The following is a 16,084-nucleotide window of genomic DNA, read 5'->3' on the forward strand; positions in this document are numbered from 1 at the left end:
TATATATATATATATATATATATATATATATATATATATATGCCCACACACACACACACACATACATGCATGTGGGTGTTGCACTCACTGTTGTTAGATTATGGGTTCAATTCCTGGACTGAGTGGCGCATAGTGTTTTTGGGCAAAACACTTCATTTCATATTGCTCCAATCCACACAGCTGTAAATGGGTAACCCTGCGATGGACTTGCTTTTTTATCAGGGGTAATGTTGGCCTGCTCTCACCTAACCAATAGGATAACATCATTTGAAAGCTAACACAAAGCAAAGCACACTGTGACCAGCAATATATAACAACATCCAATAGTCTGATCAATCATATGATTGTGTGTGTTTGTGTGTGTAAATAAGCATTCATCCTATTTTGGTGTGATCTAATCTGGTGTGTTAGGATGTTTAATGGACCAATATTTCAGTAATGTACATATCCCTTCACCTAACATAAACGTTCCTCATCCTTAACTTGTAGGAAACTTGAAGGTGATGTCCTCATCATTTAACTTAGGATTCTTTCCAATGGAAACAGTGGTTAAATAGCTAGAGTTTCTAATTTTATCCAGTCTGGGCTGTTCTTTTCTGTCTTATTACAGTTGAAATTAAAAGTACCCAGTTGATTAGTTTCACGCAAAGCTATACTAAAGATGTCTGTTTTAATTTCACCATCTACCATCTGTCTCTCTTACTAAATTATAATTTTTATTTACATTTTAATTTTGCTGCTTTTTGTTATTCTTTCAATACCTTATCCCTATATTCTAAACTTGCAGAGGTTGGCTGACTTTGCAAATGTAAACACTTTCATATTGTAAACTGTTATAGTTGACTGCACCTTCATAGTCTTCAATCACTCAACTGTGACCTAGGAGTGGTTGTATATTTATTTTATTCAGAGTGAATAAATTTGAGTAATTTGTTTTGCTAAATTTGTTACACAATCTAAAAGTTTATCTTGCAACAGAAATAAGTTCTTTTGCAGTTGACTGCTTCTCCATAATACTGACAATGATTTAGAAGCAGTTTATAAAATGTTAACATTGTGTTTAAGTTCATTTAATAGGAGTGGGTGGGTAGTTTTGGAGAATGTGAAGTTGAATTACTTTCCTAACAATAATTGCTCAAACAGAAAGAGGAATAATCTGTTGTTTTTATTGTTTTTGTGTTTTATTTACTTTGAAAGAATTCATGTGAATTGATACCCTAATGTTTCAAATGAACTTTTCAATATCAAGGAAATTCAATGGGCTATGTAGATGTTGAAGTAGTCTTATGTCCAGTACATAATAGCATAGTGTCCTGTACTTTTGGTTTGGGCATATATTGTGTTGAGTCAAAAGTTTTGCAAAGTTTTGGTAATTTATTTGCTTTTTTCGTCAAGTTACAACAAAAGCAGCTTAGTATTCATAATAGAGACTATCATGTCGTGCCATCTGAAGCCACCTTTCTGCCATTTCTTTGATCCCATGCTGATAATAGTTCTTGTTCTTCAAGGCAAAGAACTCCTTCACTGAAGCTTTCACCTCCTCTTGGTTGAGGAAGTATTGTGAGCACAGGAAGTGAGCCGTGGATTGGGTGGGACAATTAATAATCCGAGGGAGATATTTTTCCACATTTCTAACATGCGTAAGCAGTGGTTAAGCAAAGGCCAACTTCCAGAACCTGTCACCAAACATGGGCATTTCAAACACAAGGAAATCTCTGTGTCTGGTAGAATTATGAGGGGATAATTCACTATGAATTTGTTCTGGGTGGTCAAACCATCAGTGCCAACTTGTACTCTGAATAGCTGGAGTGGATGTATGCCATTGTGCAGCAAAAATATCTGGGTTATTACCTGTTCTGTTCCATAGCTTACTTCCTGCACTCATGATGCTTTATCAACTAAGAAGAGGTGAAAGCTTTAGTGAAAGAGTTCTTTGCCCCAAAAGTCAAGAGCTAGTATCAGCATGGGATGAAAGAACTTGCAGAAAAGTGGCTTCAGACAGTGCAACATTACGACCTCTTGCAAATAACCAAAATATTGCAAAATATTTTACTCAAAACAATATAATATCCAGTACCTTAAATATGAAGTTGTATATTTTTTTTGTATATTATTTTTAGTTCAGTATTTAGATTTTTATGTGCCAGGCATGTTTTAAAAATGAAGGCATAACTGTATGTTATCTATTTTAGGGTTGGTAGAGAATTAAAATTTCTTGAAGATTTGGCTCCTACATTGAGTAATTTAAATAACTGTAGAAGTTACTTCACTGATAGGTGGAACAATTATCCTCTGTGTTTGTTGCTTGCCAAAACAGTAGTATACTGAAGTAAATTGATTACAGCTTTTGGTTTTGTCCTTTTTGATTATGAGTTTGAAGTTGACTTTGTTTCTCATGTTTGTGGACTCAATAAAATATACATTGGTCAGTTGACTGCACCTCTCTAAATTGACTATAGTCCTCTCTGAAACATTTTTGAGAAACCATTATTAATTTTAATGGTTATATTCAAAAACTAACTGCTAGAATTGTAAGCAGCAGTTGCTTTGTGCCATTTATAAATATATAGTTTGTGACTTTTCATTAGATGATGTGTCTGTCTCTCACGCACGCATGCACAGCTCCCATAGTAACATTATACATGGAAGCCGTTACGTTGTTGTTCTGCCTACATAAGATCTAATCAACCTTTTAAAAAAGAAATATACTCCAAAGATTTATTTTCTGCTCACTAAAGTAAGAGAATGTTCTAATATCATTTGTTATTGTTTTTATTATTATTATTATTATTATTACTATTGTCTGTACTTTTTTTCTTTTTGATTCCATTTCAAGATCAATAGAAGTCATAGCCATTGAGAAGCTATTAATTTCAATTGCGACAATGACTAATTGTGGAATGGCTCACTTGTATAATTAATCCTTAAAAGCTAATTGTTACTTTCATTTTTATTTTTCATTTTATCTAGTTTCAGCTCATGAGCTGTGGTTTAAGTTTTGAAAGAACTAAAGTAGAAAAAAAAAGGTTTATATATTTTGTAATGTCATGAAAGATGTTTTTTGTTCATTCATTAATGTCAGTCTGAATCTCACCTAAAAAAATAGTTTTGTGTGTTTTGTTAGTTGTCTAACATTGTCACTCCTGATCATTTGTATAGGTCGAGACATGATGTATGTGTTCCCTCTGGCCTAACCAGCAATCTGTAGTGTGTGCCACTAAAATTATGTTTAGATTAAAATATTTTTAACTTTCACACAAGTAATAGGAGAGAGTCAGATTTAGTAATTTAAAATTTCTCTATTTATTTTCCGGTAATATTTCAGTAAATAGAGTAATCATATTATTATAAGACTATACCAAGAAAAATGCCTGAAAGGAAAGGGGTGGAGGTGAGAGAGAGATTCTGTGTGTGTGTGTGTGTGTGTGTGTGTGTGTGTGTGTGTGTGTGTGTGTGTGTGTGTGATGGACAATCAACTCAACATTATGGAGTGTTTTACAAGCAATATCTTAGTATTTTAATTCATGTAATATGCTATTATGTGTGGATTTTGAATGAAAGAACTTGGAATTCTTTCATTCAAAATTATTTCATTTTCTAAACCTTGGTAAAACTGCAACCTTTTCCTTTATATTTCAGTTTTTTTAAACAACTTTGTATTCACTAAAATTAAGATCTTAGGCACAACATCCAACTCTTTCTGTATTCATCTTTTGTGATACTTTGATTTGAGACTACATGCAATACTATGTTGTAAACAATATTGTACAAAGCTGACATCACATGGCAAACGGTATACCATGGTTACAGAAATAATGTATTGATACTACTAAAGCAATCATCATAGTAACAAAAGGATTCCAGTGAAAGCATTTTTTTTTTTTTTTTCAGTATTCATAGCTTGTCATTTTGAGTTCAAATCTTATCTAAATCTTTCATCTCTTCAAAGTTGCTAAAGTATCAATAATTCTCCCAGTTTCTAGTTGGTAATAGATATGATACCCATGCTACCCTTTTAGCATCAACAACTCATCTGAGTCATACAAAATCCACCTGCTTTAAAGTGTTCGTATTTAAATTTAATCCTTATGTAATAAATTTTCAAGTAAGAACCTGTTGTGAAGCTGTGTTTGAAGCAGCAGCCCACTAATAGAAAATTTAATTATTTTACTAAAACCTGTTAAATTTTTGATTATTTTCAGAATTAAATTTTAAAAAAGTAGTCATTGTAGTGCATTAGAAAATTGATGATGAAAGGGTTAATTGAAAACAGTGACTTCATATTTAATGAGTCTTCTTCTTTGTTTTTCTAAAAGGGGATTTCCTGGGGCATAGATGCTATCACTATGTTTCTCTGCAGTCATTATTCAATATAATATTGACCAAAGTCAACTTCACACTCATCAGTCTTTAGATTATTTGTAAGAAGCAAACTATGAAGAGCTCAACATCCCTGCAAACAACTTCTTTTAATCTCTGTTTTTAGGGATATTATTCTTTTACTGGCTTTATTCATTGAAATGCAACCATGCTGAGGCACCACCTTCAAGGTTTTTGGTTAATCACATCTATCTTGGTATTTGTTTTATTGAACTCAATGGCAGTGGTATTTATTCTGGCTCTTTAGGTTCTTTGTTCAAATCCTACCACGGTCAGCATTGCAATTCATCCTTCTGAGCTTAATGAAATAAAATACCAACCAGGTTCAGAGGTTGATATAAATTGGCTGCCAATCTGGTACCACCTAGCATTGAGTTGACATGATACAGTAGAGTCCCAAACTCCTGCCCAACTATGGAGTTCCAGTGATAGGTGACACACTAGTTGGAATACAGTGGTGTTCGAATAAGGATAGCAATATTATCTATTTATAACTCTATATTACATCCAACACAACAAACATGGTTCTGGCTCTGTGGTTAAAAAGTTAACTTAGCTTTGGGTTCCATTCCAATGTATGGCACCTTGGGTAGATGTCTTCAACTTTAATTCCAGATCAACCTAAGCCTCATGAGTGGATTTGATGGATAAAAACTGGGAAAAACCTATCATTATGTGTGGATGTGTGTGTTAATATCTCTTTGTTTGACAACACATGATAGCTATAAATGTGTACCACTGTTGTACAAGATGTGTTTGTTTACAATCTTCTATGGAAACCTGCATGGCTATGAGGAAATGTTACCTTGCTTTGAAAACAAATGTGAATAGGCAACAGGACCGGCCTTAAAAAATCTGTTTCAATGAATTCTGTTTAACCCATGCAAAGACACACAACCCGTCATTTACTCACAACATTTTCTCTCTAATAGTGGACTCCGTTAAAAGGGATAATCCTGAAGTAAAAAACTTATTTTATCAAATTCTATTTGTTGAACTGTTGAGTTACAAGACAAGTATCAGTTTTATTTTAGAATGGTGTAAAAAGTAAATATGGGCATATACATACATGTACAAACACAAAGCAGGTTTCTGCACCATTTATGACTATCAATTCCGCTAAACAAGATATTGGTTGACTGAAGGCTACAAGGTGCCTCAAAACAGGAGTGAACCCAGATCCAGTTCGATACAAAGTGAACTTCTTAACTACAGAGTCGTGCTTGCACCTGCAGTATTTATTTTTCAAATAAAATAGCTGTTACACTATCCTAAGATCCATTTGATAAATAGATGTGAGATATTGCATTGATAACTTCTGGAAGACTGTGATCAGTGAGTGATAATAATGTTAAACATTTAGAAACAATACAAAAGTGTTATCTTATTGACAACTCTGTAAACATCAAAATTGATATTTGCTTGTTTTCATTTATCCTTTTTTTATCTTTAAATTCATTTTCTGTAAAAAGTCAACTTTGAATCCAATGGTCTTATGGCTAGAATCTCCACAGGGTCTTCACCCAATACATTGAAGTGCCTTCCTCTTGCTCTCAGTATGTTACAAAGTACTGGCCACAAGGAAGCCTAAGGCACAATGTGAGTTAAGTCCCCTCTCCTGACACACACCAAAACATATACAGTAGATTTGACAAAATATAAGCTAGTAATCTAACATCTTAACTGATTCCTCAACCCCACATTTTAGAGAGATTAACTTGTAATAACCAATTTAAGTTTCCTCTCCTGTGATCCACTCAATTCACTCTAATATATTCAACATATTTGCTACTCTTACAACACTTATAGTTGAGGATCCACTCAATATTAAATTACATTGCACAAAAACTGCACAAGAGTTGCATACAATGCACATTGTATTGCAGTAACATAAATTAACTGTCCCTCAGGCCACTCTCTTTGCTCAGTAAAAAGACTGTAGCACCTGTACATTGTCTACATTCATATATGTATGCAGTTAACTGACTATGCTGCCTTTTTACACATTGCTGCACATACACTAGTTGTATTTGTAACATTTTTTTCTATTGCATATAACAAAATGATTTTATAATTTTTAAAACTCAAAGCACTGAGTTTGTCTGGTGTATGTCATTGTGGACGTGGTGTGTGATCCAATTACTCATACAAACTTGTATTTGAATAATGTTTATCTTGGTTAGGATTTAAGTGTGTGTGTGTGTGTGTGTGTGTGTGTGTGTGAAGAACTTTAACTATCAGGATCCAAATACATAGTACAGCATCTTGGGCAAGTGTCTTAGATTTGGCTCAACCATGAACTATTTTGACTGGACCAGTTTCATCAAATTGCGTCACACTGATTCAGACCGAGGATTATATTTAGTTAAAAGTGTCTGTGAAATACTCTACCTTTTATAGTAAGTGGGTGGTTCGGTTGATCTTATCATTGAACCCATGGACAATCATTTCTTGTTAGCTTCATGTATGTGGGGTGCATGAGTACTAGGATTTCATAACTTCAGATGGGTTTGATTGGTTTAGTTCCTTCTAAAACACAGGCATTAACACACTTTCACCATAAATATATATTGGATTATTTTTATTGTTCGGAAACTCTAAATAACTCTCTTTCTCTGATACTTTTATCTAACAATTTAAATATAAGCCTATATACTCACACTCGTACTGTGTGTATGTATATATAGGCAGAGGAGTGGCTGTGTGGTCAGTGGCTTGCTTACCAACCACATGATTCCGGGTTCAGTCCCACTGCATGGCACCTTAGACAAGTGTCTTCTATTATAGTCTTGGACTGACAAAAACCTTGTGAGTGGATTTGGTAGATAGAAACTGAAAGAAGCCCATTGTGTGTGTGTGTGTGCGTGTGTGTGTGTGTATGTTTGTGTGTCTGTGTTTGTCCTACCACCACCACCATCGCTTGACAACTGATGCTGGTGTGTTTACACCCCCATAACTTAGCAGTTTAGCAAAAAGGACCGAAAGAATAAGAACTAAGCTTACAAAGAATAAAAGAATGCATCGTTATACCCCAATCTTTGTGGTTTTTGCATCTTAAGTTCTCTTTTAAGACTCTCTCTCCCACTATTCATGCATTTTGAGTTTTGTATTCTGTCAGAATTTTCTGTATTTCATATTACTTTTTCATTTTCATTCACCATGACATCTGGGACCTCTTTCTCTTCCATGTGTGCAGGGGGTGGGGTTATACCATGTGTGCATATGCGTTCTTTATTTAATTTCTCTCTCCAAAGACATATCAAACAAAATAGCTTTGAGTGGTAGTGGGAAGTGACACACTCTTTATGATTGATTGGTTACTGATTGGCTTCTGAAGTGAAAATTAATGTCCTATCTTATCCATATAATTAAGTCTGGGGACACTGATATCCCCAAGAGGAAATTATGGTCAGAACACACACAACTAATTCTATTGTATTTCTGTAAATAATAGAGCACCAGGCTAGGATAATTTATGGCATCGAGTTTAACATTGTTCACTCTCTCTGAGGTTGATATTTGGTTAAATATCAGTGATACAAAAGGGATAATTCAACTAACTTATTCCCTTTTCTTACAAAATTTGATTTTGTACTTAAGTGAAATTACCATTTCAGTGATACTGTTATGCAAATTCCTTGGAATAAACGTTGATTCCCAAATTATAATCACATTGCTATTGCCCCTTAAAAACAAGGATTTGACAGTTTCCCCATATTCTCTCATCAAAACTCCATTTACATGAGAAACTGTTTTTAATGTCAATTTAAAATATTTTTTTTGTTTTTCCTTGGAAAGAAATTATATTTGTTCAAAGATTAATCCTTTTTAATTAAATCAACTTTACATACATAAATATTTCCACCTATAACTTATTTTAACTTTTTTATACATTTTAAAAAAATTTATATATTTTGTACAACTCCTGATATGTCTTAAAAGAGATTGTGTGTGTGTGTGTGTTTGCACATGCACTTATTTGTAAACATTGAAAAAGATGAAGTGGCTGAGTATGTAAAGTGTTGTTGAATGGCTAATTCTGGTGTTGTGGTTGCTGTTCAGCTCCAAGACAGGCCTGAATTAGCAGTCCTATGATCAAAGGTGTGCCAGCCATGATCTCATTTTTGTGCATATCAGGGACTGCATTGACAGTATGGCATGATTTAAGGGAGAATTAGCTGTTATATTAGCAGATTAAGTAACCACATAGATGCTCCTACAACTGCTACCAGTGTTTTATAGTGTCTAAAGCTATTGAGAAATAGAAACCAGATATTCCGCAAAATGTCACCTGTAAATAGATTGTTGTTCAACCAGTTTTAATTGTTTAACTTTAGTTAAGAAGCAGCATCATAAACTTGCTGTGCAGCATCAAGGGAGCTGAAGAAAATGTATTTCAGTCATAATATGATCTGTCCCTTATGTACTGTCCCTGAAGACATGTTAACCTGGTCATGATGAGTTCAGGAAACAAAACATATTCAGCATATGTTGTGTATATGGGTGTGCGTATGTGTTAAAAATGACATCAAAAATTAGAATGTAGCATCCCAATTATTAGTCAACATTTAGGCCTCTAAAGTGCTCACTCAGTCTGCTAGAAATAGAAGCTAATTCATCTTCAAACTGCACGCTATCATAAATAAAAAAGAACAGATTTGATATATAGTTAGTCTCAGATATTTCTTAAATAGAAATGATCATAGGCTTTTACTCATCCAGAGTTGACTTAGTGTTAAAACAGCTATAGTTGATATAAATAACATTTAACAATTTGGAATTAAGTATGTTTTCATAGTCATCTTGAATGTAAGTCTTTTGTTTATTTATTTGTAACTGATTCAGCATCTCTTTAATAATAGATTGAAGTGGATTTCAAATGTATTTGTTGGGAGATATTAACCTCTTCCTGCTTGCTAAAACACACCTACTTCTGCGCCGCGCGCGCGCGCGCACACACACACACACACACACACACACACACACACACACACACACACACACACACACACACACACGCACACTCCTCAACAGACCTACTGGCCCACTGCAAATGTAGGTTAGAGTTCTCAGCCTAAACTATATATAGACCTCTTCCTCCTCCCTCACTTATGATATGATGGCTCTAGTCCAAGCTTAGATTGATCATTTGTATACATCACTACTGTTTAGTTTTATGCTAGCTATTGTTGTAGCTATCTCAATGTGTGACAACAAGCCCTCCTTGTCATCATCTTCATTTCTATGGGATCACTCCACCTCTTTTCACTGTCCCCTCTTCCCTTCTTTCACAAACTTACAACTTAGCTGCTGACTTCCACTATTTTCTCTCTTCTTCATCAGCTTTACATCCTCTTTACTCATTCTATTCTCTTTCTCTCTTATTTTTATTCTTTCATCTCATTTTCTTGGTGGCATTTCCTTGCTCTATGTTTCTAGAATTAGATAAAATACTTAGTATTTAGTTTATGTCCTTTTGTGTTCAATTGAGAATCTCCCCGTTTGCCTTTCTTTGCGCCACTAAAATAAGTAATATATATATATATGGCAGGAATGGCAACAAAAGAAAGAAAGAGACCTCGATATTATGCAAATAGAGGAATTTATCTGTAAAAATATGTGACATTTATTCAGTAGCCATGATAAAACTCCGAGTTTCCGGAGTTTTATCATGGCTACTGAATAAGTGTCACATATTTTTACATATATATATATATATAATCAGTCAAGTAGTGGAATCATTTTAATCAAACTATATACACTCCTCTCAAAATTTCTGAATTTTTTTTTTTTATATGTCAGCAACTGTCATCATTATCATCATTTGTTACAGTTACACTAAATTTCTTGTAGTATTCAAGTTGGGGTACTTCACATTCTGAGTTCAAATTCAGCCAAGACCAATTTTGGCTTTCGCCCCTCCTGGGTTAATAAAATATTGTACTAATCAAGTACTGGAGTTGGATCTTCCAACCACTTGAAGTTTTTCAAATTTTCACCAGATTTTTTTTTTTTTTTTTTTTTAATGTAGTTCTGATGGCAAAAATCACATTCATTTCCCCCTAGAAATTAAGAATAAAGAAGTTACAAGCTTCTAAAGTTATGTGATTTTAGCCAATTAAATTTATTTTTTGTGAACATATCATAGGTTGGAACTGTCTGCTGGCATGGAAATCAGTAAAGATAAAGATAAGGCAATCAAAGCAAAACCTTTATGTGGTCTCTCGACCTGCTAGAAATAGCAGCTAAATCTTCATTAAACTGCACCATAATATCTAAAAAAAAAACCCCAGAAAGGACAACACATGATGTAATTGTGGGTTTGGCATTTTTCATTCATAATTTGAACACCAATGCATCATAATGTCCTAAATTCCCAGTGACCCTATGTTTATTATATATATAATCATGAACACTTTATATGTCTTATTAATATGTGCTCAGTGTTATGTGTCAGAAAAATGCTTCGTCTTTCATCCTTCTGAGATCAATAAAATAAAATATCAATGAAGTTAATGGTATCAGCTGAACCCCTCCCTTCAGAACTGCTGACCTTGTTCTATATTAGAAACCAAAAGGGACAAGCTGAGAGAATTGTTAGCATGCTGGATAAAATGTTTGGTGCCATGTTGTCTGTCTTTGCATTCTGAGTTCAAATTCCACCAAGGTCGACTTTGCCTTTCATCCTTTCAGGGTCAGTAGATTAAGTACCAGTGAAACACTGGGGTCGATGTAATCAACTAGTCCTCTCCTCACAATTTTCAGGCCTTGCGCCTTTAGTAGAAAAAATTATTACAATTACTATTGTTTAAGGTAGTGAGCTGGCAGAATCGTTAGCACACTGGACAAAATGCTTAGCAGTATTTCGCTCATTGCTATATTCTCAGTTCAAATTCCGTCAAGGTCGACTTTGCTTTTCATCCTTTTGGGTCGATAAATTAAGTACCAGTTACAAACTGGGGTCAATGTAATCAACTAGTTCCCCTTCTCCAAAATTTGAGGCCTTGTGCCTATAGTAGAAAGGATTATTATTATCAAGGCAGCAAAATGCTTAGTGGCTTTCGTCTATCTTTACATAGAGTTCAAATGCCACCAAGGTCAGTTTTGCCTTTTATCCTTTCAGGGATAATGAAATAAGTACCAGTTAAACACTGGAGTTGACGTAATTGACTTATCTCCCCACCCCCCAAAAAAAATTCCTGGCCTTCTGTGGTGACCTAGCAGTATCATTAGCACACCATGGAAAATGCTTAGCAGTGTTTTGTCCGTCTTGACATACTGAGTCCAAATTCCATCGAAGTTGACTTTGCCTTTCATCTGCTTGTGGTTAATAAAATAAGTACCAGTTGAGCACTGGGATCGATGTACTCAGCCGCTCTTCTGAAATTGCTGGCCTTGTGCCAAAGTTTGAAATAATTATTATTATTATTGCAGCAAGCTGACAGAATTGTTAGCATGCTGGACAAAATGCTCATCTGGCTTTATGTTCAAATTCCTCCAAGGTCTGTCTTTTATTTTTGGTGGGGATCAATGAAATAAGTACCAGCTAATCACTGGAGTCAATATAATTGACTAGTTCCTTCCTCCAGAATTTCAGGCCTTGTGGCTGAAATTTTGGGGCAGGGATTATTATTGTGGTAGAAAGGTTTATTAAAGGTAACAGAAAGGATCATCATCATCATTATTATCTTTGTGGTGGTTGGTGGCAGAACTGATAAGACATCTAACAGAATGCTTTATTATGTTTACATTCAGAAATCAGATCCTGCCTTGATCAACTTTGCCAGCCAAATACTGAGGTTGATTTAATAGGCTACATTTATCTTTATTTGTATCTTTTAGAAATTATTATGTTGCTAAGTACCTTTGATAAAATATGGCCATCACACATTATGGCTTGTCAAAATCAGTATTTTTGATACTACAAGATCTCTGAGTAATCTACATTTAGGTGTGTGTGTGTTTTATCCGATTGAGTGGTATTAATTTAAATAAAACGAACACCCTAAGATGGTTTCTGCTTTTGTGACATGTTATCAATAATCTTACTTTCAACCTTGAATGTGTGTGTGTGTGTGTGAAGGAGAGAGAGTGGGGAGGACATGCTATAGATAGAAAAGGTAGGGTTTGATGTATGTATGTAAAACACAAAGAAAACTGGTTATATTTTGCCCTTCTAACATCTCTGTTATAGCAAGTGCGCAGTGGTCGTTGTAGTTGAGAGGGAGGGAAGTGTTGAAGGAGGAGATGCTTCATGTGCTCATTTGTTGTGAATCGGTCCAATTAGTAAACAACTGCCTCCTTACTCACATAGCTTTATTGAAAGGAAATGTAAAACAACTCTTCACTACATTGTAAATCATCTTTGTCTTCTAGTTTAGTTTTGTCACTATGTGTGTGAATATATATATGTTTGTCTTTGTGTGCAAATTAGTCTATATTTATTTTCTGGAGTATAACTATTTTTGTGTTTATATGTTTAAATGCATTTAGTTGGTTGAGTGTGTTCATGCTTTTACATACATCTGTATTCACGCGGGCATATTTATGTTTGCATGTATGTGTTCATATGTGCATTTTTCAAAAACTTATTCTTTTTGCCTGTCAATGATTAACATTTGTCCTTGGTACAAGTAACAAGAAGAAGGATTTCTAACGTAGGTCCAAGACTACAAATCTTGGAGGAAAGTTAGTTCAGTTAAATCAACCTCACTACTTGATTGGTGCCTTTTTTTTTTCTTTCTAACTCAACCCTAGAAAAGATGAAAGGCTTAGTAGTTCACCTTAATGATATTTGAACTCGGCACAGAAATATATAACCAGATAGCAATTATTTAATCTGTTACTGAACCAATTTTGCCATAATTAATGATGTTTCTAATTTAGGCACGGGGCCTGCATGGTATTTTTTTTATTTATCTATTTGGAAAGGATGACAAAGTTGACATTGACAGGATTTGAACTCAGAATATAAAGAAGCAGGACAAATGCTGCAGAGCATTATTTTTTCTTGATACTATAACAATACTTCCAATAGCAACAACAGCAGTGATGGTAATGATAATTATTATAATGATGATGATGATAATGGTTTTTGATTTAAACAAAGCCAACAATTTTATGGAGAGGGGTTTAGTTGCTTGATATCATTGACCCTAGTGCTTCAGTGGTACTGTATTGCCCCTGGAAGAATGAAAGGCAAAGTTGACATTGGTGGGATTTGAACTTAGAATGTATAGTGCCACAAAGCATTTTTTTCAATACTCTATCGATTCTACTTGCTCAGTAATAATAATGGTGTTTTCTTCTTTATTTCCACGAAGGTAACAGATGAGAATTTATAGGGACAGATTACAAAATGTATGGGCAATTACATATGAATGAATAATAGTCCCCAGAGGGGAGGAGGTCTGCTTCTGTGAGCCAATCAATGACCACCATGGATCCACTGACTACTTTCATTCACCTTTCAGTAAATCTATTGGAAAACAGCATTTATTACTTCACTCTCACCTTTCTCTCCAAGTAAAACTTTAAAAAAGTTTATGAGGGTTTGACTGGAGAATGGAACATTCTATCTCCAATCTTTTCAATGATTCACCATAAAATCTCTTTCATCATGCCACCAGAAAGAAAGAGAGAAAGGAAAACTGTCTACCCTTGCCAACCAAATGAAGGCAACAGAGTAATCTTCACAATGGGATCAGCCAATAGCCCTCCACATGACAACAGTTTTATCAAATAACTTGCATTTTGAATGAGTATGCAAAACAGTTTTGTTGCTTTGTATGCATCTTGGACAGACTTGTCTAACAACATTTCCATGCCTTTATGTCTCCCAGTTTTTCTAGGATAGCTTCCTGTCATCCCATACTGAATGTGACTGAGTATCCAGCTCATGATTTCATGTCAGTTCCTGTCCCTATGAAATTCTGGTTTGAACCAGGCCCAAAGCAGTTTCATTAGTTTGTTGATCCAATGTCCCATGACAATATCTGTTGCCATGGACCTGCCTCTCCAGATACCAAGTTGCAAACCCACTCTCTTTGGGTTAAATTTTGGTCTTGTCACTCCCTCAAAAGAGAATAAGGCTATTTGTAGCTTTTCAAATGTTTTTATCAACTTTAATATAACTGTTTTCCTATCGTAGGGGTTGTAGTTTAGTCCTAGGTCAGCCCTGATTGAATAGATCTATGGTAAAAAGTTTTCCAGTTGCGATCATCCTACCTACTTTTATATAAACTCTCCAATGTGTCCTTCCTTTTTAAAGATGATAGGATGTAACACGAGGGAAATTTGGCTGCTATATTTCGAAGGTTGAGCAACAACATATTCCCTCATTGGATGATGATTGGTGGTGATTGATAAAAAGTATCAGATGTTGGTAGTAAAGACAGACTGACTAGCAACCACAGCAGAAAAATTACTTTATTCCTGATATTGCTAAATTATCCAGAAATGGAAGGAAATTCCATTGTTGCTATGACTTAATCAATTTAGAGTAGCTTTTATCCTTTTTTTTTCTTCTCTTTTTTTAATATTATAGTAATTTATCTATCAGCTTTGTTGATTCTCTTTCTCTTCATAGCTGGTCTAAGATGGGTTGCTATCAAAAGGGTTAAATGCCATTTTGAAATCTTAACTAAACTAACAAGTGAGCAAAATTATTCTTTTTCTCATTGCCATCACTATTGAGCTGGCAGAGTCAGTAGCACACCAGGCAAAAGGCTTGGCAGTACTTCACCCCTCATTACATTCTGAGTTTAAATTCTGCCAAGGTTGACTTTGCTTTCATCTTTTTTGGGGGATCGATAAACTAAGTACTAGTGAAACACTGGGATCAATGTAATCAATTAGTCCCCTACCCCAAAATTTCAGGCCTTGTACTTTTAGTAGAAGTAAGGCATTGAGCTGGCAGGATTGTTATCACACTGGACAAAATGCTTAGTGATATTTCTTTTGACTTTGCATGCTGAGTTTTACAAAGGCTGCTGAGGTCAACTTTGCTTTTCATGCTTTCATAGTTGATAAAATAAGTACCAGTCGAGCACTGGGGTTGATGTAATCGACTAACCCTTTCTCCTAAAATTGCTGGTCTTGTTCCAAGATTTAAAACCATTATCATAACTGCAAGTAATATCATCACTATCACTATCAATAGGTGCAGTATGGCCAAGTAGTTAAGTTTGCTTTGCAACCATGTGGTTCAATCCTCCTGTGGCATTTTGGGCAAATGTCACATTTTGTAGCCTCAGTTTCACTCAAACCTTGTGAGCAAAGGCAGATTGAAACTGTGGGAGCCTGCTGGATTGATTGCACCAAGAATTCAAGGGTACAACTTTGTCACACTGATTTTGCCTGAGAATTACATTAAGGGTACATGTGTTTGTGGAATGCTCAACTATTTACACTTTGATTCAGGAGCAAGTAATTCAGTTGACTGAATGACTGAATACATATCGTCAGAACTGAGTTAGACCCACCTACTAATAATAACACCATTAAGGCTTTGTAAGGGTTTACATCTGATGAAATTAAAGCATTTTGAGTCTCATAAAGTTTAGATTATTTTTGTATTCCTGTTTTTTTTTTTTATATTGAAGTCAGTTTTTCATCGAATCAAACGTTGCTTCTGTTTCCTTGGTTAAACCATTTCATTTTCTGTATATTATGTTGTTAAAGTTATTTGAGAAAATTTTAATTT

At 34.7% G+C, this 16,084-nt stretch overlaps 1 protein-coding gene across 7 annotated transcripts in view; it reads left to right on the plus strand.

Moving 5' to 3' along the window:
• The window catches only part of LOC106869828 (nuclear receptor coactivator 3), a 485,654-nt gene that overhangs the window by 345,904 nt on the left and 123,666 nt on the right, over positions 1 to 16,084 (plus strand). The gene's annotated exons all lie outside the window — the stretch shown is intronic.

This window comes from Octopus bimaculoides, chromosome 24 (assembly GCF_001194135.2).
Source record: "Octopus bimaculoides isolate UCB-OBI-ISO-001 chromosome 24, ASM119413v2, whole genome shotgun sequence".
In the NCBI taxonomy this organism is placed as follows: domain Eukaryota; kingdom Metazoa; phylum Mollusca; class Cephalopoda; order Octopoda; family Octopodidae; genus Octopus; species Octopus bimaculoides.